Genomic DNA, 8,561 nt, shown 5'->3' on the forward strand with positions numbered 1-8,561 from the left:
GAAGGAACAGACTGAGGGGCAGGAGTGGGATGGGGATGAGATCTGGTTCTCATTTAACAGCTTGCCATGCTCTCTGTTACTGCTAACTCTCTTTGCAGCTTGTGTGAGAAGGCAGAAGAAAGTGCAAAAACACTGGCAATGTTAAATCCAGTATGGGCTACATGCAACATCATGGTGACAGGTGCTTTCTGTCCTCTGGTCTCCTGCAATCATCGAAGATTTTTTCAGTCTCCTCCTACATGCCACTCCCCCACCCCCTACTGCCATGTATCCTGAGCATATTACAGTCTTCCTTTCCTCTCTCAGGAGGTACTGCTCAGAGCTCTCTGCTAACGCTGCACCTTTCTAAGGAGAAAATCCTGCATCCTGCCTTTGAGCTTAAAGAATTAAAGAACGAAACAACTCAGAATAATCCCCCAAGACGAAAAAGACCCGCTGCCCTTCCTGCTTGATGACCAACACTTGTTCCAGGTGAGTGGTTTTGTCACCAAATCTGAATGCATGAATAAGAGCGGTGCCAGGTCCAGGGTCTGAAGCAGAACAGGGGGATGGCAGGAGATTTCCTTGGGCATATGCATGAGAGAGAAGCAGGGATAGCTCTCACAGGGGACTGCCCAGAGGGGAGTGTTTTATAAGTGGGACTGTATGTTCTGGGCTGGGGTGAAATGCCTGGTGGGCAGCTAGAGAGAGACAATCTTATCACAGGACCTTTGCATGAATAGGGAGCAATGGGGAGAACGGCACTTGTCCTCCCAGTATCGGACTTAGGCCCCAAACCAGCTGATCACCTTGTCACTGTAAAGCTTAGCTGGGCTGAAATTCCTGCCCGTTGCAGATTCCCCTCCCCTTAGCTGGTGCTCTCTCACAGAGATGGGTCAGTGGCTGGACCCTGGGCAGATCTGTTCTCCTCCTGGGTCCATTGTCATGGTAGGAGTTGCCTGGGAGGGAGCTGGCTGCCAGGTAGCGAGTGGAAAATGGAGATGCCCTAGCACTTCACTGAGCAGAAAGCCCTGCCAGGGGCTGCTATAGCAACACAAAGATGGCTGAGTTCACCCCAGTTGGGCTTGTGAATGGAAATTTTCAGCCTAGGCACTTTGGCTGCATTGCTTTTCGCTTGTACTGCCCTTCCCAAGGGCAAGCAATGGGCCAGGCTGCAAAGGATCCAACAGCATGAGGGGTGAGGATGCCTCCAGCCAGGGGGTCTGTGAGCCCTCTCTATCCTGGTCCTCAGGACTGAAAAAACCCAGCTAATAGCACAGTGGCTGGATTCAGTGCTCCTGACTACAGGCACTGAGCTACTGATGGGGGAGAGTGAGGTGGGAGTGGAGACATCCACTCCTCCTTTGCCATCCTTGCAAAGATGGTCCCTGCAAAGCACCTGTTTTACTCAGCTGGTGGTGGAGGGACTGTAGCTCCCTACTCTGGAGTGCCAGTGATCTGCCCAAAAGCAAGGACTTGATAGCTGCTAACTGCAATTGTCAGGCCACTGAGCAGGGTCCTGAGGGCAAAGCATGACCCTGCCTGCCTTCCCTTGAACAGCCTGGTACATCCCTTCCTTGCAAGCACTGACCCTTCCCTCCCTCCACACAAACATGGGCTATTTAACTTCTGCCCTCTCACTAGGTGACCCAGCACCAGAAGCTGTCCACCTTAGAAAGACTAGTACGGCTTTCTCAGTGACCCCTTGCCTTGCCCCTCCGTATCTGCCTAGCTTGTGCAAAGCTCTTCCCAATCCCTCTCCTCCTGCAGAGACTCCTCCCTCTTCTCCCCCTTAGAGTGCTTCCCAGCTGCTACCTGTGGAGACTTCCCTCCTTGAAAATCCTGCTGGTTTTGATGTTGAACATAATAGCAGAGTTTCCTTGGAGACAAGAGAAACAGTGGGCTCAAAAGTGCGGGTTATTTCACAGTTTTTGGCTGGCTTTCAGCAATGAAAAAAAAGAGAGTTGTGTTAGCAGAAGGAAGAGGGAGCCTGGGGTAGCTGTTGTGGAGGGGGGATGCCTGATTCTGACATGCTTTTCTAGTGTCATCCCTTTAACAGCAAGGCTTGTCCAAGTGCCACGCTCCGTACCCATGGCAGTGGTGTGACAGTACACGCTGTACTAAACACTGCTGCTTTGGGATTGTATTGCCACTCTTACCCCAGTCCCTGGAGGCTGGTAAACCTGGGAGAGACTTTGCAGTGGGCATTTCTAATTTGGCTAACTTCTGTCAGTCCCAGGAGTAAAACTGACTAATTAGATTAACCCCTTGTATGTTCTTCTACGCAGACATTAGCAATAGTGGGACAAGGATGCAAAGCACTGGCATGTCAATCATTGTCTCCCATCCATTTGTTCTGAGTAGTGACAACTGGGTTTGTCCCAGCCGAGAGCCTGAACCCTCTGGAGCTCTCCTCTGCTGTGTTGGCCACACAGTTTTTTGCCTTCCTTGGGGTTGGTTATGTGATATTCGGCTGACATCTCTTGGATACGTTAACAAACAGAAAGCCATGCCAATGTGCTGTATGTAGGCAGGGCATTGGCTGACTGCTGATGCTCTGCCTCAGGAGAGAACGAAGTGCAGCGCAAGAAGGCAGATACAGTCTTCAGCTGAACTTTGCGTTTACTTTCTCCAACCCCACACACCATGGCAAGAATGCCCTGTAATGCCATATCCTGCCAGTGGCCAGGACCTCCCTTGTCCCAGAGGAGTATCTCACAGAGGATCCACTTGACCAATAGCTACCCCTCTGCTGAGACATCCCTGGGGTCCTCATGATCTGTCCAATAGCCACAAACGGCACCTGGCCACTTCCATGAAGTAGCATTTTCTTGTTTATCTTTCAGTGTGGTGCAAGAGTGCTGTGCAGGGGTTAGAGGGTGAGAGAAGAGTGGGGAACCAGACCATGGCCCTGTACTAATTATACATGCATATCAGCTCCAGGACACTGCCAGGGACGGGATGTGTCAGTGCTGTCTGAAAAGTCCTGTAAAGCCTTGTCTCACAGCACATCAGCAGAAGATGGAGGGATCACAGCATGGCTGAGGTTGGCAGGGACCTCTGGAGGTTATCTAGTCCAACCCCTCTTCCCAAAGCAGAGTCAAACACAGCTGGTTGCTCAAGACCATGTCCAGTCAGCTTTTGAATATCTCCATGGATGGAGACCCCACAACCTCTCTGGGCAACCTGCTTCAGTGTTCAGTTTGCCTTACAGTTAAAAATCCTTTCCTTATGCTTAAGAAGAATTTCCTGGTACTTCACTTTGTGTCCACCACCTCTCATCTGGTCACTGGACAACACTGAGAAGGGTCTGGCACTGTCTTCTTTACACCCTCCCTTCAGGTATATATTGATAAGATTCCCCCGAGCCTTCTTTCCTCCAAGCTAAACAGTCCCAGCTCTCTCAACCTTTCTCATGAGAGATACTCCAGTCCCTTCATCATCTTTGTGGCCCTTCCTTGGACTCTCTCCAGCGTGTCCATGTCTCTCTTGTACTGAGGAGCCCAGAACTGGACACAGCACTCCAGGTGTGGCCTCACCAGTGCTGAGCAGGGGGGAAGGATCACCTCCCTTGACCTGCTGGCACAAACACAGCAGAGTTTCTGGACCCTGGTGCCGGTCCCACCTGGGACCTCCAGAGAGCTCTGGGGTGATGTACTGGATGGAGGTCCTAAGAAAAGGCTGCACTGTTGTTAGTGGTTTGCAAGCGTTTAGTTTCATCTGGACCATGTAAAGTAGTCAGATGCATTTCCTCTTCACCCAGCCACAGCATAACCCTGACTGTTGCCTGGACAAAACCAGACCAAAGATCTTCTGCAGTTTCCCCTCATGCTCAGAAAGCTGGCAGCCCCATGACCCCAGAGGCTGTTGCATGTGACTGGAGTGAGGGCAGAGCCGTGCACAGGCATGGAGTAGATTTATCTCCCATAGGCTTAAATGTCGTTTCTGTTCCTGTTGTGAACGAGTGCTAAGGCATGCGAAGCTCTCTTTGGACAGTGAGTTTCCCTGCTGGTTACAAACATAACAGTGAAACAGGTTCTCTGTGGGCAGCACAAACTCTGTCTGTTCTCCCTGGCAGAAACTCAATGCATCACTGCTACGCAGAACTGACCTTCTCTGGCCAGCAGCACTGCTCTGACCTCTTGGGAGCTGTTTTCCATGTGGAACTGGGCCCTCTCTTAGCTGTGTAGCTCTGCATATGCAGATGCAGCCCATCTTCTCCAGCTCCCCCCAAAATCCTGTCCCCAGACACAGCCCTATGGACATGTAGCATTGAGCACTACACTGCACCAAACACTCCCCGGTTTCAGACACCATTCCTGTAGGGCTCTGCAGGGCTACCCCACACACCATGAAACAGGTAGACTGCCTGCCCAGTGCACAGACCAGATTCATGGCCCATGCATTCCTGCAGAAAGACTCCCCTTAACCCCCACTGACAGTCTCATGCGTGCACCGCTCAGGAGGAACTTGCTTGTGGGCTCCCATGGATGCAAACTGCCTCAATACAGAAGTACAAAATCTTTTGCCGCATGAAAAAAAAACTTAAGAAATACTTACAGCCTGCTTCTTGATGCTGCTGTTTGAATAACTGAGTGCAGGAACATTTCAGTGATGGCAGCTTTGTAAGTCAAACACTGGTTGTTTTTTTCCTGAAGCTCAGCCTGCACAAAAAACAAAGTAAGAAGAAATTGAAGGCTTTCACAGTTGCTTTCTCAGAATTTGAGTTAAATGCAAAATTCCTTCAGCAAACGACTTAAAATTTGCCCCAACAATTTCATTTTTTTCTGTTGTTGTGACATAGCAGATGTGCATGTGGATTTCTGAGTAAAAAAAAAAAGATCCAATTTTGAGCATTTAATGGTTTTGAGCATTTAATGTTGCAACATAAAAGCTGTATTATTCCCCACAAGCGTAATTCCTGCCTGAGCACTTCCACTTTATTGCAAGACAAAGTCTGAAATGTCAACCCTATACGCTTGGGGGCGAACTCCAAATACCTGGCCTCCAAGAAAGCCTTGTCAGGGAGCAGCGTGGGCTCGTAGCTCCCAAAGGGACTGGGAGCCGAGCACAAGCAGATGGCCAGCAGGGCAGGATCTGGCCAGCAAGGACGTAGCCACATGGTGCCGGAGCAAGTCAAGCAGGGCAGACCTGGGGATGCCACTCATCCTCTCAGAGATGGAGTATGCTCTATACTTGTAGGTCATCATAAGACCATTTTCTTTTCTGTCCCCTAATTTCTTCCATAATAATTCCTAGCACTGTTTTTCTGTCAGCCTGTGCTTTCATGTGATATTCCCAATATCTTTTTGAGTCACTAGAGTGTACAATTAAGAGTTATTCTTCCTGTGTTTACTGCTTTTCACTTATCCACACAGCAGCTCATCTTCCAGGTCACTTGTGAGCAGATGAATAGCTCAGCACTCTGCACGGTTTCTTATTGGACATCACAACTGAAATCTCTCTATTGGCAAAAATAGCCATGAAATTCTACCTGTTTTGGTTTTGTTTGTCACCACAAGTGATTGTAAGGGGATCTTCCCTTTCATCCCATGACATATCCATTGCTTTAAAAACCTTTCATACAGTATCCTTGCCAAAAGTTTTTAAAAAAATCTGCTTGATCTGACACTGAGGTTATATCCTTACTGATGTGTTTTTTTCTTCAATTAGATGCATTTGAAGATTGCCTTTTACTTCTATGGCTCTCCCTAGTTCTGCTTTTTAACAAGCTGGCCTTTTCTCTGGGAGTGGGGCATGAATAAGGATGTGGGGGCTGTATGCCTTTAAAGAGTCTGTAGTCAAAGCATACATTCAAGATATTTCAGTAAGTTTCTCTGCTGTGTGCAATATTTTACTCTCAGTTTCTAAGTTTGGAGCTGCTTGGTTCCCGGTGTTTCAGGCAATGAGACTCTCCCCACATGCCACCAGGCTGCAGCAGAGCGATGGATGCAGAGCAGAGAGCTCAGCCCATCTGCCGGGGCTGTTTCATCACTGTCCTTACCACCACAGATGGATGGGCAGACTCGGGTTTGTGGCAAGCATTCCTCATTGTGCAAATGTCGGACAAACTTGCAAAAAAACACTCAGTAGGTTGTAGCATATGGACATATTTGCATCCCCTTGTCACAGATCTAAGAAGAGCTAGGATACGCTTCAGAAAATGAAAGGAGTTTCATGTCCTGACATTGCCTATGTCCTTTTTACAATAAAGCGGTATTTAAGGACAAGGGTGCACGTGGGGGCCAAAAGTATGCAATTTGTGACAAGGGGATGCAAATATGCCCTGATGCTACCACAGTTAGACCTCCAGCGAAACTGCCTCCTGGTAAGCGTGCGATGGCAAGCTCCTCTTTCCCTTCAGCCAGGATTTTATTACCTTCTGTCTTTAAAACATGCTCATGGGAAGGTGCTGCACACTGGATGGTTTCAGCTTTTCTGATGTTGGCTGCTTTAGCAGAGACAAGGCATAAAGAGGAGGGGTGTTCTTCAACGTACAGTACAAGTTGGAACAGATGCATCTCAGTTGATTCAGAGATTTCCTGTTTTCTACCTCTTTATAGGTCCTTAAGCACTATTGCCCTCCTCCCCCTATGTTGGAAACCCTTTCACTCTGTAGATGGGAAGATAACCACACAAAAATCTGCAAAGAGCAGGACAAAAAAATCTAGTGCAAAAGTCTTCCTTCCCCATTTTTTACTTTCACCATCTTCTGAGTGGTGTCCCTAAAATAGCCAAGATTCCACTGTTTATGTGAAACCTCATTGGCAGGAACTAGGCATTAGTTTTGCAACACTGAACCTTCTTGCAAAATATCCTGTGCTTCCTGGTTCTAGCCTTGAAGTTACCTCCAGAAATGTTCTCTCAAATATCTCAGTGCTTCTGGCAGAGCGGAGCCTGGAGAAGCAGCCATGAATAGGAGAACCTTCACCAAGAGAGCAAAGCCACCTTCTTCCTCACAAGAAGGAAAATCCAAGCCACTGACAGACTGTTAATCTGCAAGAGTATTTTGATGACTTACTGCAGCAGTCTGAGAACTTCCAGCTGATGCAATAGAGAATATTTACACAATTTCAGGCCAGCGATGCAGAGGGAATGTGCTGTGGAGGGGGCCGCTGTATTGCAAAATATGCAGATGGAGAAAGGGAGCAAGTCAGCAAGAGGGTGGGGACATCACAGGAGCAAGTTCTGCTGGTGAGTTCCTTCTGTGCAGTAAGTTTTGCTCTGAGAAGGCTGCTGAGCATATGGTGGAACATGGGATCAAATGACTAATCCTGAACTTTCCATATCAAAATAGAAATTTCATTTTGTTTGCACAAAAATACGTTTTCCAGTGCACATGGATGGGGAGACGTCTGGAGAAAAGAGCAGGTGAGTCCCTTTATATGTGTGGGTTCTGCTCCCACCTTCCCTGTACGGGAATTCATGCTATTGTTGTGGTATGGTCCAACTCTAAGAAAGGCAAGGTTTGGAGAGAGGTAAGTCTGTGTTACTGTACTCCTGGTTCAACACGGGTCTCCTCAGGTCACCGTGGTGAATGGGAAGCCTGGTTTGCATGTAGCAAGCCCATGATGGGAGATTTCAGAGCTGTCAGTGTGACTGTTTTCACTTCACTAAAGAGATGGGAGCTTTGCATGTCAAAGTAAGGTGGCACTTCACCTTACGAAGGTGTGCTGGGTTGTTTGATGAAGAGTGAGTGGTTTGGGAGTAAGAAAGAGAGTTTTTGGGGTTTGAAACTTTCTTTGGTGGTTTTGCTTTTAGAAGTTATTGCCTTAGGTGGTAATCCGTTCTGCTGTAGGAAGTTGCACTGCATGCCTACTGACTGGAAGTTAGCCAATGTTATTCCAATCTACAAAAAGGGCATAAGGGAGGACCCAGGGAACTAGAGACCTGTTAGTCTAATCTCAGCACCTGGAAAAATTATGGAGAAGATTACACTGAGTACTATTGAAAGGCATTTAAAGAACAATGCAATCATCAAGCACAGTCAACATGGGTTCACAAAGGGAAAGTCCTGTAACTAATTTGATATCCTTCTATGATAACATCACCCGCCTAGTGGATGAAGGGAACGCAGTGGATGTAGTTTTTCTGGATTTTAGTAAGGCTCTTGATGCTGTCCCTCACAGCATCCTTCTGGACAAGTTGTCCAACCGTGGGATGAGCAAGTTCACAGTGCGCTGAGTGAAAAACTGGCTGCAGGGCAGAGCTCAAAGGGCTGCACTGAATGGGGCTACATCTGGCTGGCGACTGATCACCAGCAGTGTTCCTCAGGGCTCAGTCCTAGGGCCGGTCCTGTTCAATATTTTGATCCATGATCTGGATGCAGGAGTTGAATGCCCCATTAGCAAGCTTGCTGATGACACCAAACTGGGAGGTGCTGTTGACTCTCTTGAGGGCCAAGAGGCCTTGCAGAGGGACCTAGATAGATTGGAGCATTGGGCAATCAGCAGCAGCATGAAATTGAACCAGTCCAAGTGCCAGATTCTGCACCTCGGATGGAGTAATGCCAGGCACAAGTATAAATTGGGAGAGGAGTGGCTGGAAAGCAGCCCTGCAGAAAGGGATCTGGGGGTGCTGGT

At 48.2% G+C, this 8,561-nt stretch overlaps 1 protein-coding gene across 1 annotated transcript in view; it reads left to right on the forward strand.

The window, feature by feature from the left end:
- Positions 1-442: 442 nt before the first annotated feature.
- Positions 443-8,561, forward strand: part of LOC103903091 (excitatory amino acid transporter 1) — a 23,113-nt gene continuing 14,994 nt past the window's right edge. Inside the window, exon 1 of the mRNA XM_009284236.2 lies at positions 443-471. The gene's annotated coding sequence lies outside the window, so the exon portion shown is untranslated. The remainder of the gene's footprint in view (positions 472-8,561) is intronic.

This window comes from Aptenodytes forsteri, unplaced genomic scaffold (genome assembly GCF_000699145.1).
Source record: "Aptenodytes forsteri isolate BGI_AS27 unplaced genomic scaffold, ASM69914v1 Scaffold300, whole genome shotgun sequence".
NCBI lineage: Eukaryota > Metazoa > Chordata > Aves > Sphenisciformes > Spheniscidae > Aptenodytes > Aptenodytes forsteri.